The sequence below is a fragment of the Rhinichthys klamathensis genome, unplaced genomic scaffold (assembly GCF_029890125.1).
Source record: "Rhinichthys klamathensis goyatoka isolate OS25496 unplaced genomic scaffold, OSU_Roscu_1.1 h1tg000197l_1, whole genome shotgun sequence".
Taxonomy (NCBI): domain Eukaryota; kingdom Metazoa; phylum Chordata; class Actinopteri; order Cypriniformes; family Leuciscidae; genus Rhinichthys; species Rhinichthys klamathensis.
Window position 1 is genome coordinate 888,419 of NW_026606723.1, and position 20,511 is coordinate 908,929.

Consider the following 20,511-nt stretch of genomic DNA (forward strand, 5'->3'; position numbering starts at 1 on the left):
AGGAGGGGCCAGGACAGTCTCATGCAATAATAACCAACTGCAGATTATTACAACTTTATAGTTACAGTTATCATCCTTAATGTGAACAGGCCTTTATACGCAATGGAATCCTACATAACACAATATAAAGAGTGTAATTTTGGTGATGCTGGATAAAAGTAGCTAAAGTGACGCTTCCTTAGTCATTAGCTCCTTAATGAGTCTTTGTCCTTCCTTGCATGTTATACACCAGGAAGCTTGGCAGAATCAGTCCAATAAGATTGGTAAAATCATGTTTGATGAGGTCTCTGGATTGTCATCAATGCAATTAAGAATTCTGATTATGAATACATTTTCCATGACTAAAGATGACTTTGAACAAGATGGAGTCACAAAGATTGAGTCAAAAATGTATACAAAATATGGCCTCTGCTGGCTTATCTCCATTTGAGTCACTTTTCTTTAAAGGATTAGGAAAAGAATATGATCTCCTTATTCCCAGCTGTCCCGATTTGCCTTGTGCTTCTGATAGCAGCAATTGATAAGTAAGATATATGTATCATATCTGATTATTTTTTAGCGCTGAATCACATTTCTCGGGTAATGAGATAACAGCTTGACACATATGCAGCAATTTTTGCTGTGAAGCAAGATCGCTTTTATTTGAATTTGCCATATGGCACAGCCAAAACGTTTGATCGGTCATGGCCTGTAGCCCCAACCTCGTCTGCAATGCCTGTATCAGCACTACACACCTCCATCTTGATAAGTCAGTCAGCCACCTCTGCGTATGAGCGAGTCAGAATGATGGAGAGGTGTAGACAGCGAAATGAAAAGCTATGGAAGGATGGATAATGCAACAAAGAGCTGACACAGGAGAAAAGATGAAGTGCCTGGTGGTGAGGAATGGCCCAGAGTACAAGACCAGACAGGTTTATTATTCCAGGAATTGTTTAGATTTCCCTGATATGTACACTGGAATTTTTATATTTTCCCTTTGAACTTGACCAACAAAGAGTAACAACAAACAAGGATGTGACATTGACTTCTAATGAGTGTAAATATGGAAGGAGAAAATGTAGAAATTTGAATGGGAGAAGCCGTAACGCTCAATGTGTCGGCTATAGGAATACAGTGTTATTTATTTATACTGTAAACTATTATACACTGCCCTGCCCAGCCAAAAAAAGTCACTGTTTGGATTTAAATTGGCAAATGCTTAAGAGTTTATGATTGGATCATTATTGCAGTGATTATTATGTTTCTAGCATGTTCTATGTTTGGCAACAGTTCTTCTAACCCTAATCGATGGAGTGTGTAGCTTTTCATTTCTTAAACAACCATGGAAGACACATCATGGCCATATTCCAGGATGACAAAGCCAAGATTCATCAGACTTAAAATGAAGAATCATTTTCACACATGTATTGGCACCTCTGAGTCCATACCTTAAATTCATTGAAAGTCTTTGGAATGTGTCGAGTCACTGGAGTGCTTGACTATTGCATCGTCAATACAAGATCTTGACCAAAAATTGATGCACCTCTTGATGTATAACATCACAACATTTATTTCAATCAAGAGTTGCATTAATTTTTGGTCAAGATCAGTGTAGTATTTATTAATATTTTGAATCAGTTCATTATTTTTTATTTTAATTTTTTAATTTTGTTTTATTAATTGTATGTGCTTTTGTCATTTTTATTTGGTTTTTATTTCTATTTACAGTAGTGGCCAAAAGTGATTTCTGGAGAAAATGTACAACTTTATTCAAGTTATTCAAAACATTTTAAAGAATTTGTAAGCATATTGTGTAGTTGCGCTTGGAGTCAATTGTTTTATTTGTGATAATAATGCAATGAAACGTGCCAAATTGTCCACACATAGCCAGGCTGCCACAGAAAGAAACTATGAACACATGCAAAAACAAGAGAGAACAAATAAATGATTGATTTCTGATTATGTTGTAGTCAATGTATAGCCTGGATGCCAGCCCGAACCCCGCCCACAACATTTTTGGTCAGGAAGTTCGGTCTGGACTCGATCCATTGAGGAGTAATTATGATCGGTTCAGAATTAGTCGGGCCAATCAAATTGCCAGGGCGGGCTTTATACAATGATGGACAGATGATCTGCAGTTACGTAATCATCACGTTATCAAAGAGCGCTTGGGTTGAACTGGTTTCCCGCAAAGATGACTGCAGCTGGAGAATTGAGATGTATAGATTCCGCTATTGCGTCTGTTGTAAAAGTAATCGACAGCGCATTAATTTTAAAAGACGAACAGAGAACTGCAATCAAGGCATTTGTCAATCGGAAAGATGTGTTTGCCGTCCTTCCTACGGGATTCGGCAAAAGTTTATTTTATCAGCTGGCTCCGATGGTCGCTAAGAAGATGGGACGCAATGAAAACCCTGTGGTCGTTGTGGTTTCTCCTTTGGTCGCACTCATGGAGGACCAAGTAAAAGAAGCAACACATTATTTTACTACTTCTTCCAGCGTAGTTGAGTTCTGTTGACAATTTGCGTAGCTCATAAAAAAAAAACACTTACTGCGTTGCTCTGATTGGTTGTAGGTCTATCCAATTGAGTGCAGAGTTTTTTTTCTTCCTGGTTCGGTTAAGACACGCCTCATAATCAAAGCCCTATGGAGCAGTATCAGACTCACATTCTGACTAGAATATGAGTATGACGAAGTTAGGCTAGTCAATGTATGCTTTTCCTGTGAATTTTTTGTTTTTCCTATGCATTTGTTTTTGCATATAGCAAAATGAAGCCTGTAGCTGTAGTTTACTCGTTTTTCTTTTTCTTTTTTCTTTGTCAGATAAATACCATAACCAAGTTTAGTGTTTTGTTTCCCTCTAATATTTAAAGGATTTTAAAAATACAAAATATTTTTCTATTATTTTGAGGGTTTAATCAAACTTGGGTCATTAAAAACAAATTTATTTATTTATTTTTTATTTCAGTTTTATTTTTATTTTATTAGTTCATCTTATTTCAGTTAGTTGACAGGACAGCATTTCTAATTTTATACATTTCTAGTTTAAGTTTTTCATCTAATGCTTATATTTTATTATAGTAAGTGTTACGGTAATGTGATTTAAAAAATAGAAAACAGATTTTTGTACTTTTTTTTATAACCTTTAAAATAATTTGCATATTATTTTTTCCATTTTATCGATTGCTTTTGCCTGTGCACTTCTCTCTGCTTCTATTAACCATTTTAACTCCAATTTTGACTTGCACATTTTTAGGCATTTTGATTAAATGTTAAACTGTTTATTATTAACTCTGTGTTTATTTTAGGGAAGAAGTGTTTATTTAATTTTTTTATGCTGTATTTTTTTATTGCTGAGTTGGTTATGTAACTACCCTTTCCCTTGACACTCTTAATGGAGGAGGTGTAGACGGGAGGAGGACTTGTGTGAACTCTGTTGCTTACTGTTAATTACTTGGATAGTTAGACTAGAAGCCTCTCTTGTGTACTGCCCCAATCTTTCTTATTGCTGTTTCTCATTTTCCCCCCCTTGGCAGCATCATTTCTTGACTAAAATTAGACAGGAAGATGCAATGAAACAGTAATCTAAAAGGGGGTACAAAGAGGTTGACACATAATTTGGTGCTTTTAATTGAAAGGAGCGTAGCAATAGAGATGCAAGATGGGATTTGATCAGCAATGCTGTTAGTGAATTTTCGTGTTCACAGATCAGGCTGAACAGAAGTTCCTGTTCCTGTCGGCTCTCTGTACCTCATTGAACATGGCCCTTTCTGAATTGCTATTGAAAAATAATCTATTAGTTCCAGTCCTCAAATCTGATTGTTTGAGCAGCTTTCCAAAAGATCTGATATAACAATCCAACAGCACTGGGATGTTTCACTGTTTGTTTCACTCCACTTGTCTGTTTGCACATTACCTACTGCATTCTGTTCGCATGCATTCAAGTATGTTTCTGTGCTCAATTGTGAGTTAAGGCTCGTTCACACCAAGAACGAAATCTATAAAGATAACTATAACGATAACCATATTAGCTTCCACACCAATGCAAACTAACGTTCTGTTTTTTGTAAGTGGCTAAGCGCATGCTTCAATTATGTCATCTGCCTATTTAAATGGTTGAGCTGGGTGGATTCTGATTGGCTGTCAATGTTTTTATCATTTATTGGCTGGAAAAAATTATTTCTGAAAGTAATTCAAATGGTATCGTTCCTATCCTGTCGTTATTAGGGCTGTTTTAAAAATCTCGATATGACGATGTATCGTCGCATACTCCTTGCCGATATGAATATTGATACAGCTGCTTTTGTATCGTATCCACAGCATGTGCACAAACTTGTGGACCAAGCTTAAAGCTGCAGTCCGGCGTTTTTCCTCTTTGTCGCCATCTCTGTTCGAAATCTGCAATTGCAGTCATTCGCGGAATTATCAACTTTACGTGAGTTGTACTTCAACAGCCTCGACACGGCACAGCACGGAAGAACACAATGTTTGAGGAGACTGTGAAGCTGTCAGTCACCACGCCGGTGTGGATACTGTCATTTAGAATCACAGATTATTCTTTTTGGAAGTATGACCAACATAAGAATTTTCACCGGAAAATGTCATCTGAACTAGTAAGAAACATCCATGTTTGTTCTGGTTCTGACATTGCAGTAAATCGCGCTGATTAAATCTAACAATGGCTTATAAGTTATCATATCACGCAAAACCGTGCAAATTATACTTTGTTCTCAAATTGTTAATGTTAACAACGTCAGCATTGCGTGACTACATGTAATGTCCTTCCGATATGTATCCTTGTTTTCGCATGGGTCCGATTGCAGTGTCTTTTTTTCTGTAGCCACTCCGAAGTCCGAACAAAGTCTTTTGCATTTTACAGCGGGTGGGGTGAGTCTCCAGTTGTCACTGGTGATTGTCGTTTGAACCTTTCTGGATCCGCCATCAAATTGACAAGTTTAATTATATCAAGTGCAGTGAGAAAAGGCTATAAATCTCCACCTCCAGCATCCTCACATGCAATATCGCCTACTAGCCGAGACTCCTTTATGTACAGATGTGACGTAATGACGCAAAGACATGCTCGAATCTCCCGTGGAAATCCACCAGTACCACTGGAATTAAAAACATTATTACAGTCTTACCGTTTTGAATCGAGCTAAGGCAAGCAGAGAGTTTTGAACACTGGCTGGTTATGTATTTTCTCAAATATGTATTTTGGATAATTTTTAACCCAAAAAAAGCTACGGACTGCAGCTTTAATTTGAATTCAGTGTTTAAAAAGGAATTTAAAAGTGCAATGTTTCTGAAATTAATGAACATGATTTAAATAATAAAGCCCAATTTATACTTCTGCGTCGACCTTCCGCCGTAGCTACGTCGTAGGCTGTGTGTAGCGCGCGTACCCTTCGGCGTACCCTGATGTGCACCTCTCCAAAAATGTAAAAATGCGTCAATTCTACGCGGACGCAAGTGCTGTGATTGGCCTGTCAGAACCGCCCCCTCGGGTTTCACAAGCTCCCTCTGCATGTGTAATTGTGCGTCAACGCGGACAGCGACGCAGAAGTATAAATGAAAACCAACGCATAGTCTATAGCGTAGAGGCTGCGGCGTGAGTTCGACGCAGAAATATAAATTGGGCTTAAGGCTGTGTGATTGAATGAATTTCGAATCGAATTCGCCTTCCAACGATAATGATAAACGAAGTTCCTTTCCCTTAAAGCGGTGCGCTTAATGTCCAAATCAGTCGTGCTTGGTATTACAAAATAGTTAGTAAAAGTGCATTAAAAGAACAGTAAGCGATTTCTGAGAAACACAGTTGATATTTGAAATCAACCCAAACAAACACACCCCTCCCTACATTGCTCCGCCCCCAAATGCACAAACACACAATGCAAAAGTGGATGTCTCTATAATAGCTGAACCAAACCAAAATAATGCTTTGTGAAAAATTAAGCTTTTCTAATATTAAAGGTGCAGTATGCGATCTCCCAAAATCATTGTTGAACACTGTTGATATTTGAAATCAACCCAAACAAACCAACCCCTCTCTTAATTGCTCCGCCTTGAGTCGGTCTCGAACCCCCATGCGCTAACAAGGACGCTTAACCCTCTGGGGTCCTTCATTTCAGGGTCACACTCAGGGTCTTCGGGACCAAATGGTCTGGAAGGGTTTGATTCATATTTATTAAAAGAAAATCATATTTTTTTTTTTTTACTTGTGTTTTATAAAAAAAATTCTTTTATTTTTTGGTGTTTTGAGAAAATTTTATGATTTATAATGAATATTTATGCAATAATTATGACCCATTTTTTCCCATTGAATATAATATAAATTTTTTATAAATATGTATTTTTTTTTTTTTTTTTTTTAAAGCTGTATTTCATTTTAGAGTCAAGCCTAGGCCTCATGAAAACAATTTTTGAAATGAGATGGATGCCATCTGCTGGACACACTGAGCATTTTTATCACGCAATAGCACATTTTTACCACTAGTGGATTTACAGCTCTCTGTAGAAAGGGTTCAGAATTCTTGTGAGTTTTGCACATCTTTGACAATTTTTTTCAGGTTGTTGATTTTAAAATATAATAACAGATTCTCAAAGACTATTTTTGCCTTGTTTTTTGTTTGTTTGTTTGGTTTAAATGGTAATTTGAAGTGCCAGTTTTACTTTATAATACAGATTATTATAAATATATAATACAGTGTGTGTGTGTGTGTGTGTGTGTGTATGTGTGTGTGTCTGTTTTGCACTCTTGATGTTTTAGAGATTCACCCCTTCACTGTTGAGTCCTTTTTTCTGCATCCTGGCTGATTTGTAGATTGTATGCAAAAAAAAAAAAACTCTGACAATTTCCCATTCATTTCCTATGGGGGTCATTTTTGACCAAAGAGCAGAAGTGTGACGACCACTTAGCATGCTTGGATCATGACCTCAATATTTTTTGTTTGTTCACATACCTAATACCATAAAAGTCACCTAGTTTCGTAACATTCCGATGAAGCTGTGATTTTTAAAAATTCAAAACATATTTATGTAATCTGAATTTATTAGTGTGTTTGTGTATAAAAGTGTGTGTGTGTGTGTGTGTGTGTGTGTGTGTGTGTGGATGTGTCTGTTTTGCACTCTTGATGTTTTATAGATTCACCCCTTCACTGTTGTGTGCTTTTTTTCTGGATCGTGGCTGATTTGTTGATTGTACGCACAAAACAACTCTGTATTGTCACATTTTTGTCAATTTCCCATTCATTTCCTATGGCGGGTCCATTTGGACCCGAAGACCCTGAGTGTGACCATTTTTTTTACAACCACTTAGACTATTCAAATCCTGTCCCCAATTTTTTTGGGTGTTCATATACCAAGTACCAACAAAGTCACCAAATTTCGGACCATTCCGATGAAGCTATGATTTTACACATTTTTTTATTTAAATTCTTCGGGTCCATTTGGTCCGAAGAACCCCAGAGGGTTAACACCAAAATCACAAATCTTCCTTTTGCTCACTCTTTCTCCTCCACCATCATACGCCCTCTAATGCTGATTGGCTACACGTTTGTTGTGGTGCTTGATCTGACAACTTTTCCTTAGCGTTTTTGAAAAATTGCTTACTGCACCTATAATTAAAGTAAAGCCTTATAGCTCTTTAACCCTGCTTTTTCCAGTGATATTCCTCTGACCTTTTCCCTTTTGTAATGTATCTCATCTCTTTTTCTACAGTCTTTCTTCAAATCTCCCTCTTGCTTACTCTCTCTGCACCCCCATCATGAGTGAGTCATGAGTATTTCTGATTGCCTACAAGTGTGTTGTGTGCAAGGTCCGATCCACTTTCAACAGTGTTTCTCAGAAATGGCTTATTGCCCCTTAAAGCTGCGAAAGAGTTCTCACGCTGTTCCTAGGCGGTTTTCTGTGTGCGCAGTCTGAGACAGAGAAACAAGCAAGGCTACTTTGAACTTCGGGTGCGCACCTAAACAGTCAGTTAAACACAAACACAAAAAATAAGGTCCAGCTTGGCGAGTTTTCACGTCTTAAATGAACATAAATAGTTGGGAAAATTGAATGTGTGTCAGTATATTAGATTAGTACTTTAGATCTTAAAGTGATGGCAGCCAAATATACTTGCTGCAGTCTCTGTCAATAATGTTAATTAAAAAAAGAACAAGAGAAAATTACTCTTTGCTCTTGACTGAATAACTTTCAATTTCTGTAGTAAAGTATTAGCTGAATAGCCCGTAAGTCAGAATTAACTTCTTGTTTAACCCTCTGGGGACTAAGCCCTTTTTGGTCCGTTTTCTCTATTTTTACATTTGGGCTTATAAACCATATGTAATGGAGATGGAACACTATGTGTTTGGTATCTATGGATTCAGAAGACCCTAAGCTAACACAAGCATGCATGTAATGTGTTTATAAAGGAAGTATGAGTGAAAAATGTACAATAAACTAGAGAATTTCAAAAATGGAAATTAGATTTTTGTCATTTATTTCTGAAAATCACATATCACACAACAATAGTGAACAGTTTTTGAACAAAAAATATATTTATCAAAGCCTTTGCTTGACAGACATGTGTAATTGTTAAAGCTACACTGTGTAACTTTTTTAGTTTATTCTTAGCTAAAAACACTTAGTTCTTTCAAAAATATATGTGCTCATTAATGTATATTTACTTCGTTCAAGTAATAAAGTATTCTCGTGAGTGTATAATATGCCATTGAAAATACATACGGGTAAGGGGTTCTAATGTCGGTCGCCATGTTGCCCCTCCATCTTGAAAGTACATTAGCCAAAGAGGGACATACCTGTTAATTCAAGCTTCGCCTTTCGCGTTTTAACACTCGATGGCACCGTGTCGAATGTCAAGAGGGGGATTGCTTGAGACTGATATATAAAAACCTGAAAGCCTTTTTGAAAGTATAATATAGCCTACAATATAAACTTTGCCTTACGCTAGTGATGTCGTACAACATACAGAATAACGATAGCACTGATAAAAGTTACTTTACTAAGATTAGCTTGCATTCGTCTGGGAACCTGATAACTGATGTTAGCAATGAAATGGTAAAAAAATAACAAAAACATAAAACTATTATTCATTTTACATAGATGTCATAACCTATATGTTACCTGACAAATTAAATTACTGCAAATTATAATAGTTTTCTAAAATAACCTCATCACTTGAAGGAACACTCATGGACGAGGTCGAACTGGAAGCCATGTTAATCTTGGACTACATTGGCCACCGTAGGAGTTGAGAGGAACAGAAACTAATATTCACTGGATGGTCATATACCTTTTCACCGCTAGATGGAGGTAAAAATCACACAGTGTAGCTTTAAATAAAATGTGTAAAGAACAATGAAAATTGTAACTTTATTTACAAATAGTCCTAGGCGTTTTTCTGAGGAATGCTTAGAATTTTCTAAGCAATGCTTTCTCCTCGTCACTCTCCAGTAATTGTTCCAGAGCTTGTTCCACCGTAAATCTTTACTGCTTGCCATCATAAAAGTGCTAAAACAATTAATAATGTTATAATTGTATGTATATAAATATATATTATAATTGTTCTGTCTCTCTCTCATATTTCCCTGATAATCCGCTCCGTAAGCCTCTGTTCGCTCTCTCTCCTTCTCTCCATTCAACGCTGTTTGTGTCATATCCCTAACTATATAGTACCACCCCTTGCAAGGCTACAGAGTCCTCTGATTTGCTAGATACGTCATGGTAACCTTCCTCTGATTGAATAAGAAAAATATTTCGCCCTCGGCAATTTTTCCATTGGTTGTTGCTTGCGGAATCTGCCAAACAACATCGATTTCATTGGCCCTTTACATAGTGGTATTGCGCAACAAGGAAGTGTGTATATTTACAAGCCGGGTATCACTGTTTTCAGCGGAATCTGAGGAAGACGGTAAAAAAGACTGCACCTCTCTATCATTAATAGTTTTTAAGATATTTACGCATTTGTAAAAGTATGCCATTTTGGGCGGTACCGCCCAATCCGTCCCCAGAGGGTTAATTATTTGTTATATAAAAGCAATATCATATTGCTTAAAAACAGGCAAATGTGGCTCATTGATTTGGGTTTGAGGACATTATAATATAGTTATTTCAGTCCATCCACCAAGTTGTCTTTTATCCAAGCTTTGGCTGTATTGATCAAGGCATTTATACAGTATACACACCCTGTAAACATTATAAGGCCAGCCAGGGTTATTCCTCTGGCGTCTTCAGGGAACTGTGGTTCCTAATTATCCATCTTGGCTTATTATAACTTAAAATACACTAGATTAGCTCAAATAGACCTTAGGAGGATGGACATTTATAGTCTACGCTCAAGAGATGGCTAAATAAGCTATCAGGGGAGAAGCTTGTTTTGCTGTGTCATCCTGTACACAAAGCAACCGTATCTTCTGCACGGTAATCACTTCTATTATAATGCTGCATTGGCAATCCTAAATATAAGCATATTAAGGCATCGTCTGTCTCTTTTATTTATGATTTCTATTGGACCTTCTGCAGAGGAAAACTCAGATGTTTCCTAATCCATTCCGCAGTCATTGCGGTATGTCCTTTTATTGAGCGATATGAATTTATTTGTTCATTTGAAGATCCCACAAATTGCACTCCTAAATCATTGCGCTACATTGATAAACGACCACAGTCTATGGTTTAATCTCATGACATTCCGAATGACTGACGGGATGTCTTCAGTGGCCTGCTGCGATCCCAAGTGTACTTCTCTCTCTAAATCCAGCCAATAAATAGAGGCACTGTAGTAAATGAGTGTGAGGTCTGAACTTTGACCTCGGTCCCTGTGCAGCCATTTTCTACCCTTGGCCTTTTATTACAACTAATTTATCATTGGGGGTTTTTCAGGGCATAATGTAATGCAATGTTTTTTTGTTTGTTTTTTATGTGGTAAAATAAGCACAAAAAAAAGGTCACACAGCATTTTAAAAATATGACGCTGAAAAACAAAAATGCAATGCAACAATTAAAAACTATTGCAAACTTGACTGGAAAGTGGAAAAGAAAAATATAATATTTTATATTATGAAATGTTACGTCTAAATGTAAAAATGTTTTATCTGCCACAATCATATAACGGCTATCTTCATTTTCAAGCAAATATTGATAAAAGCAACTTCAACAATTAATCTGCATGTCATAATTAAGCTGCATTTGTTATCAGACAATTAGGGCTTTTGAACAATTGCATTACTTTGTAAAGTATGCCTTGTTTTTATGATCTGTTTAATAGGTACAGTGTTATGAGGTTGTTATGAGGACTTAAGTATAAAGATAATAATTTTATATTCTTTACACTTCAGTATGTAATGTGTGTATATACGGCAGAACTATATAACTCTAGACTGCTGACTTTATGAGTCCACACATCAAAAGGAAGAGGAACGGCATGCGCTCCAGGTCCACAATGCTTTGTCATTACGGTGCAGGCAGACGAACAGCTGCTGTGAGAGGCCTGTGTTCCACAGCCATGCTGGACTTACGACGCACAGCACACTTTCAATTATATGGGCCGTGGGCAGGGCGCCAGGCTGTGTAGAGATGGGTGCTTTCCAATTACACGGCAGGACTCGGCTGCAAAGTGAATGAGCTGCGGCCGAATACACAGACACGCTTACGTTTTTAGCCCACACACAGGCTTGCATGCAAGGGTGCCGTGACCAATCGCACAACTGACTTTATAGGGATGTGTTTAACATCAGGAATAGCTTTCAGTGTAATAAATCACTTTCTCAGCTAATGAAGTGTATGTGTCAAATGATGGTTTGTGTTTGAGAATTTTAAAGCCGTTATGTTTCTCTACTGAGGTTTGTTAGCCTGCCTAGGGAGAAACTTTATAGAGTGCTTATTGATTAGTTTAACGCAAGGTTCTTGCTCCCTGCATTCTATGAAAGGAGAAAATTACAGGAGATCTAATCCGGTGGTTTTAATGGATTTTAAAAGTCGACTTAGCACTGGTTACTCGTTTTGTCAGAATTAAAAAGGTTATTAATGGGGGCGTCATGCTTTCTTTTTTTAAATCTTTTTTTGTATGTATTTTGTGCACTAGGTGAGATAAAATATGGCCCAAAAGATAGAAAATTATTTGTTGCATTTATATATAATCTATAATTTGTTGTTACATACAGTATTTTGTTTTGCATGTAAGTGGGCTTACTTTCTGACCTTATATTTAAAATATTTTTATACAGTATATTTGAAATATACACTACTATTCAAAACTTTGGGGAACGGTAAGATAAAAAAAAAAAAAAAAAAAAAATTTTTTGAAATAAGTCTCTTATGCTCACCAAGGCTGCATTTTTGGGGGATTATACAATAATAGATTACACACACACACACATAAGTAGGCTACAGTAAATAATACTTCAGGGTAAATTAAAAGCAGCATAAAAATAAACCATGGCAGCAAATGATTACTGTGGCGAGCAGGACGAGGCCGAGAGATGCGAGACCGGTGCGTCTCACAGGTGTCGTTCATTCAGCTCTGTGTTGTGATTGCGCTGTGTCACGTGACAAGAAATGACGCGTCACCATGGAAACATTAAAGTGACAGGTTCTAAATAACGGTCGCCTTGAAAAACTCACGCTGGGGGGTCAGTTAGAATATTTTAAACTTACGTGTGAAAGGGTTATAAAATGAAAGCAGACAGAATCTTTTAAGGTCCATGTCAGGTATAAATCATTGCTTTTAATATTGTTTTTTTTTTTTAGCAGCAGTGAAGCCAGATATTCACGGTCTTCTCTGAACTAATGTAAACTTATAAGAATCATCATCATCATTGAGCAACAAAAGACAAGGACCAAGGTCAAACTGCAACTTTGTGAAGTAGTTTAGCACTTGAACTACATGTTTCCAGATATGGGATATGACCAAACAATCCCAAAACATATGCAAAAAGGTACCTTTAGAATAAGTATTACATTGTCTAGATTAGGATTTGATGAGAGTTTCATCAGCTATCACCTATATGGGGTACAATACATTTTGTGTGCAGTTTTGAAATGCATACGAATGTGCGAGGGGTTTTTGAAGGTGAGGCAGAGATTTAACCAAACTATTCCAATCAGGACTATAACCCAACCAGGAGAGTTCTGTCTCCCATACAGCTAGTACCTGAACAAGTACTAGGCCTAGTAGTTGCTTATAGATCAAAGTTTCTAGATCAAAGCCACGAAAGTTTCTAGTGTGTTTGATCCACTTTAACAATGGGTGATCATCCAAGCCAGAATTCCAGGGCACACCATACACTTTCACTGCAGACCTTAACTTCAAATATAAAAAAGAAGGTACCTGACAAGTAGTAGTCTATTTGAATATCCTGAAATGTGCGCAGTCCGCTACCATTGAATATATCACCGAAAGTGAGTAACGACTGCATTTATTTGATACATTTCTATTTATTATCAATGCTGAAAACGGTTGTGCTGCCTAATACTTTTGTGGAAACTGTGATATATTTTTTTCAGGATTATTTGATGTATAGAAAGTTCATATATTTCACATTTATTTATTGATAAAGCACAGTTTAAAAAATATTTAGCCTATTTGAAATAAAACTTTTACGACTTTATATATTTCTTTATTGTCAGTTTTGTTTAATTGAATGCGTCCTTGCTGAATAGAAGTATTAAAGGGGTGGTATAATGCCATTTTCACAAGATGTAAAATAAGTCTCTGATGTCCCCAGAGTGTGTATGTGAAGTTTTAGCTCAAAATACCCCACAGACAGGGGCGTCATGCAAGCCAAAATTCTGGGGGGGCACAATCTGAGACGTTGCAATTGTTTTCTGACGGGTGATATGGATCATGTTAGGAGGGGTCAGAGGGTTTCTCCCCCTGAATTTTTTTTTAATTCTGGCTGCTAAACATACCATTTCAATGCAGTTTGGGAGGGACAGAAATACCTTAACGGAGCTAGCAGCAACCCTCCTCTATCTGAGGACTAAGTTAAAGTACCTATTTTGTAAGTTTATGTAAAAGACAGGTTGATGAAAGAACTGTAAGCTCAAATTCAAAAGCGTTTGAAGTCTACTTCATTAAAGCATGTTTACACACACACTTATGTACACTTAGGCCTACTACACATGATTTTAAAAACAGTACCATTGCAGTTTTTATGTTATGATTTTAAATTGGTATGTGACCTAAGAACGATCTTACATTAAAGGTAGCCTACATAAAGGTGCTGAGGTCTGACTTTGTGGTGCTCTGAAATTAAGTTATTTTAATATTAATATGTGATGAAGGACTTTGAAAGAAGTTTGACAGATTTCAGTGCTGAATAAGGTTAACACTACCCCGTTTATTTGAAAATGGTTAATATTTGACAGAAATGTAAAAAAGTAATCAAATCAAATGCAATATGTATAGCGATCTGTATAACAACTATGCTGTAGGGATTTGGGGGGTAGTCCTATGATATTAGACTACATTAAAAGATAATGAATTTCAAACCTGAACCAAACATATTTTTTAATTCAAAGATCAAAGTCTGTCATTAGTCTTTAGTCTGCCAAAAAAAAAAACCCATTAAAATCATGAACTCAAATGTTATTGTGAAAAAAAAATGTGTTACTGTTGTAACAGTGTGTAGGCTAAATCAGACCTTTCAGGCTATAGCCTAACGCTAATAAGCCTTATGGCAAAATTATTATTACAACTAAATTGTCAGTCATTAAATAGGAAAACTAAATAATTTTGTAGATGATTTGCTTTGTGTAGGCCTAACCCGACATCAGACATTATAAGGCCCGGACATAGACTGTAAAAAAATGGACGTAGTATCCGTGACGTCACCCGTAGGTTTCTGAAGAGCGTTTTTGAAGCCTAAAGTGGGCGGGGCCGGTCGTCGCCATCTTGGGAGCGCGTCACCTCTCGTCACTACCGGATAAAATAAAATGGGCAAAGAGCACTGATCTATATAGACGGTTTCAACGGCAACAACATAAACAAACGTTACTGCGCATGCGCGCTTTTGTGGCCCAAACTTAACTTCCGGTAGAGTCAATAACAACAGAGTTCATCATAGACTTTTTGTGAGTAAAAAGTCAGAATTGTGAGATAAAAAGTTAATTCTGTCTTTTTTTCCTCGCAATTGCGACTTTATTTCTCAGAATTGCAACTTTATTTCTCACAATTCTGACTTCTTATCTCGCAATTGTGAGATAAAAAGTCGCAATTATTATTATTATTTCTTCAGTGGCGGAAACAAGCTTCCATAATTATCTGTTGCTTATCATGAGTTTGTTACCTGTAACGAAGTGAGTGCTACAGATCCTTGAATTCTTGCCTGGCTGCCAAGCCTCTCATCGCACAGCGGTGATCCACGCTCGCCGTCTCCCTTCGTTTTTAGGAAACCGACATTTTTTTTTTTTGATAAGGTATTTGTCCCAGAGCCTCAGGTTCAGAGGTGTAGTGGTAAAAAAAGAGGTGGGTAAACTATAAATTCTGGTGGACCACGACGTGGTCACCCGGTAAGGTGGGCCACTGCCTACCGGTGTATGTGTATCCTGATGACATTGCTATAGGCAGGGCTCGACATTAAGCCTTTTCATACGCTTAATCTGTCATTCACTTGTCCGAGTAAAAAAGTTTCTCGTCCGGATTTTTTATTATTATTTTTTTTATTCTGAAACAATATATTCTCATCAGTGTTCAATCACCTTTGATATTTAAATCGGCATATTATAATATCTGCACCTTTAAAGGGCATCCCCTCCCCCAATCTTATTAAATTTATGCTTCATCTTTCATTTTAAATTCCTAAATTTGATCAATAAATTCAATTATTTCGATTAATAAGACACTATAGGGCTGATCAAATTAAATCATTTACACTGAAAAATTCCAATTGCATAAAATAATGTTATGAAATTGATTTAAATTTACAAATAAGAAACGTTGGACAGAATGATCTACTTTTAAACATAACACGAAACCGCCAGTAGGTGGCGTCAGGCGACCGTCTTAATGAGCGAGTCATTGATTCATTCATTCAAACGATTTGTTCAAACGGTTGATTCATTCAAGAATGAGACAGATGTTTACGAATGGGTCATTGAATCTTTGACTCAATCGATTCCTTCAAAATGCTGAATCATTCAGTAATGAAAACAGGTTGAGTGTTCCTGTGAGATGCGCCGTGGTTCTGCTGTGATTTTTGTTTGGAACTATTTTCGCTGCTGAAATAGAACAAAAACAGCCAATATTGCATCTAAAATGTAAGTGACTTAATTTTAACTGTTTATTGAAATGTTGTAGGAAATCAATGTCACATTTTCAATCGTGATGGTGTTCAGGAAAAATAATTGAGGTTGCTTAACATATGTAAAAAAATATAAAAACTCCACATTTAGATTTTTTATAGGCAGTATATTGTTAACTGAGTGTGTGTGTGTGCGCTCATTTGTGTAGATTTCTCCTCGAGAGGCTGCGCGAGCGTCAACAGCGCAACCTTACCGTCAGTAAAAGTCAACAACACTGACAGTAATGCAGCGCAATATGAAAGAGTTCGTCTTAGGTTTAACAACCTATGAAACTAGTAATGAACAATATAAAACTAAAACGACATAAGCTTAATTTATAGCTATTTAGAGGAGGATAAACGCAATTTAGAGGTGGATAAACGCACTTTGGAGGTGGGTAAACGCTATTTCCGAATATTGGGAGGTGCGTAAACGGCGTTTACGTGCGTTTAGCCTCCACTACATCCCTGCTCAGGTTGCATCCCACAACACAACAACCTGAGCCCAACTTCAGTCTACTCATCACCTTAATTTTCACTGCGTTTGTAGTCGGCGCCATATTACCAGAGAATGATATTATGATATTACCGGTTAACAAACACAGACCGGAAGTTAACTTCGGGCCAGCGCGTAACCCCGGCAACGCGCGTGCGTTCGATGAAACCGTCTATAGAATGACTGGATAGCTCATGACGTCATAAACAGTGAAGCCACCGCGCCGCCATATTGTGATTCCCTAGTGAGCTCACGCGTTCTATTGAATCAATAGGAAATTGTATGATTTGACTGAGAAAACATTGCATAACGAGACACCGTCTTTAAATCTAAAGTCTCCCTGAACAGTCTTACAACGCAAACATCCTAAGCATTTAAATGGGTATTTGTTTAAAGTCGGAAATTATTCCTGCTTACTAAAAATTAAGTATATGTGAATTGTGAACTTAAAATTTAGCTCTTTCTGATTGTGTTTTACAGATAGATCAGTAGTCTGTTCAAGTATTTGATTAGTTAGCAAGAACATGTCCAGGAAATGCATAATACAAATTGTATGGGTTAATGTACACCTGTTTCACCTATTATTTACCCCTTATTTACACTGCACACGTCTGCGGCGCCCGGAGCTGATCGCGCCCACAAATCGGCAAATCACGTGGAAATGCTCCCGGTGTGAGTTGACACCGCGTGAAGGTAGGAATAAAACATTGTCGGAGCCATAATGCGCCGCAGATGTGTGCAGTGTAAATAAGGGGTTTACACATAGGCCTACTCCGTTTGCAGTGCATATTTTTTACCATACCCATGTCAACAGGTTGGAGCTTTCACTGCACGCGGATGCCCGTTTGTGCTGCAGGCGCTGAATTAAAGTGACAGCGCATGGTTCGTGGTCAAACTGAACACAGATTGACATGAAAATATTAAATATATGCATTTAATTAAATTTATAAGAAGTAATGCATTGAATAATACGTTTATTGGGTTTAAACTTGAATACGTCTGTGAAAGAATGCATAGTAGGCTATACATTTTTTTTAAACAACACGGAAATAGCGACAATTGTGCATATAAATTACTATATATGGGCTTAAAGTACAACCTGTGAGCAGTTTTTCAAGATCCTTCTGTGATCTTCGTTTTACACTTGTTGATGCGCAGCGGGTCATCTTAAAAGTGCCGTCGGAGCTACCTATCTCTGTATAACAGCCGTTGGAGCCCTCTGCTGGTAGGGAATCGTAAGATGGCCGCTCGAACACTTCCGGTGGCTTCACTGCCTGGTGGCAGTTTAGAACGTCATGAGCTATCCAGTCATTATATAGATCAGTGGCAAAGAGGCGGGTCGTGGGTGGAGCAGAGGTGCTAATGCTATATGCTACTGGCCTCGCGCTAAAGTGACAGCTGATTGAAGAATTAAAGCCAATAGTTAAAGTTCATTTTTTTTGCCTTTCGAAATATTATAATAGTTAAAAGACGTAACTAAAAGTGAGACTATTTACTTTACCTTTTTTATCAACTTTATTAATCCCAAAAGGGGCAATTAGTTAAGAGCATGTAGGCTATTCAACCGTACATAATAAAGATCACACACATTTCTCACAACATACAAGGAGTCAACTATGTGTATCGTCCTGATGCATTATTATTCTGCTAGTGAAAAATGTATTACCATGCAGACAGTAGCTTACAATATTGCTCTGAGCTTGTGCGTGTGACAGTGATTCATGCACATGTCAGTCAGCATGGCATCGCACGTCAAGTTCAAGTTCGTAAAAGAGCTTTATTCAGTTTGATATCATCTGATTTTGGCCGCCTCTCAATTTATCAGATGGGTTAAACCAGCTTTTAAACCAGCAATTAAAGATTTTACCTCAGAAGTTCAAGTAAATGCACTAGAAATCCGCGCTCATTTAAGTGTGCATGGACGAAGAGAAAGCTCTGACACCTGCAGGATTTCATCTGACGGTACTTTTTATTTTACACTACAAAGTTAAATAAGCATATCTGTTCCGTGAGAGCAACAGTACCGCATAATGAGTGTGGTCTCTATATCTACAGACGTTTTTAAATCTAAACTCAAAAAAGCAATGAAATTGTCAGACATCCAGATTAGTGCATGCGAGGAAAACAACTGGAAATACAGCGCTGGTTGTTCTCTCCATCCTCGACAACGACGGAATCCAACGGCGTGCATGGGCGAAGGTATAATACGTGTATTAAATTGTATGAAATAATCCCGAAAAAAGCACAAACACTGCAGACAAACGACTAGCAGTGAAAGCAGCGGCAATCCACCTGTCACTCAAGTGGCCACGCCCTTAATTATGCAGAACTTTAAGGCTTAATATAATTTCAACGGATGAGTTGTAAAAAAAATTCACCCCCCTCACAGTCGTCATGAAGGGCAAAATTAGCGATATAGACCAAAACAACTATTTGCCACCAGGCTGTAAACATGTTTTTTTCTGCTGTGAAGTGAGGCATTTTAACATGGGGAAGATGCAGATTTGACTCGCTTTTGCAGTCAGCCTCAAGCGGCCACTCGATGAACTGCAGTTTATTTCACTTCCGTGTTGGTTTCAAGAGAGAGACGGGGAGGTTGCCGCTTGGGCCCGGACGAAGTTTTTTTTTTTTGCACACAGAGACGCGACCAATCAATCACTCCTTTATAGCGCGTCAAATTCGCACCTACCGCGTCTAGTTATAGCCTACGCGTGAACACTTTGAATCCATTCGCGCGTCAAGAGCAAATGACGCGCGTAAAAAAACTAAAGTTTAGACTGGCTGCCTGCACATTCACTGTCCTCGCGGCTGCGGCTGCTGCAATTTAAGGGGGCTGGCTGCAGGACGACTCAACTTCCACGGACAGTTTTTAATATTGTATATCAAGATTTTGCTTTAGTATAATTTTCGGGACAATTAAGGCCGGTTTCGGGATTCGGGACAACAGCTTAGATTTGGGGACTGTCCCGAATTTTTCGGGACTTCTGGTCACCCTAGGGAGGAAAAATCTGAGGGGGCACGTGCCCCTCACTTTGAATGGGCATGACGCCACTGCCCACAGATATTTTTATATAGCATGTTAAAGTTGTCACTCTTTGAGGGTGAGCAAAAACGCACCGTTTTTGTGTCTGTCCCTTTAAATGTAAATGAGCTGCTGCTCCTGGCACAGAGGGCTGAGCTTCAACAGCTTGCGTGCTTTTACCTCACACAGACATGCACTGAAAATTTCAAAACCTTTTAGCCTTTTATGTTCAAACCGGAGTCAGACAATGATGGAGAGACGCAAGAAGTGACAACGTAGAATGCAACAGGACATTTCTGAATGGTTAGGTAGCTTATGTGTAGTTATCTTCTAGACATTGATTAGCATATTCTGTCATGATAATCTATAAGTCGTGTTCCCGGGGGCGGGGTTTATTTTAATTTTAGGGTTTGTGATGTCACTAACCCAGGAGGAATGTCGTGTAGTCCCTATCAGCCGTTTGTTGTAGTCCTTAAAAAGCAATTTCTTTAAAAGGAAATATCTCCCTTTGCTTTGAGCGTCATAAGTTTGCAGATGTTGTTTATGCTCAAACAGCAACATTACACACTAACTAAGTTAGAAAAGTGAAAGCATAATCAACCACCCCTTTTTTTTTTCTTTTTTTTTTTATCAAACCGACCCCAAACCTTCGTATAGTATTGTATATAAAAATAAAATTATATTCAGGGTTCACATGGGTCCTTGAAATCCTGGAAAGTTTGTGAATCTGGAAAAAA

General features: G+C 37.7%; 1 protein-coding gene across 7 annotated transcripts in view; it reads left to right on the forward strand.

The window, feature by feature from the left end:
- The window catches only part of gria4b (glutamate receptor, ionotropic, AMPA 4b), a 105,601-nt gene that overhangs the window by 12,243 nt on the left and 72,847 nt on the right, over positions 1 to 20,511 (forward strand). The gene's annotated exons all lie outside the window — the stretch shown is intronic.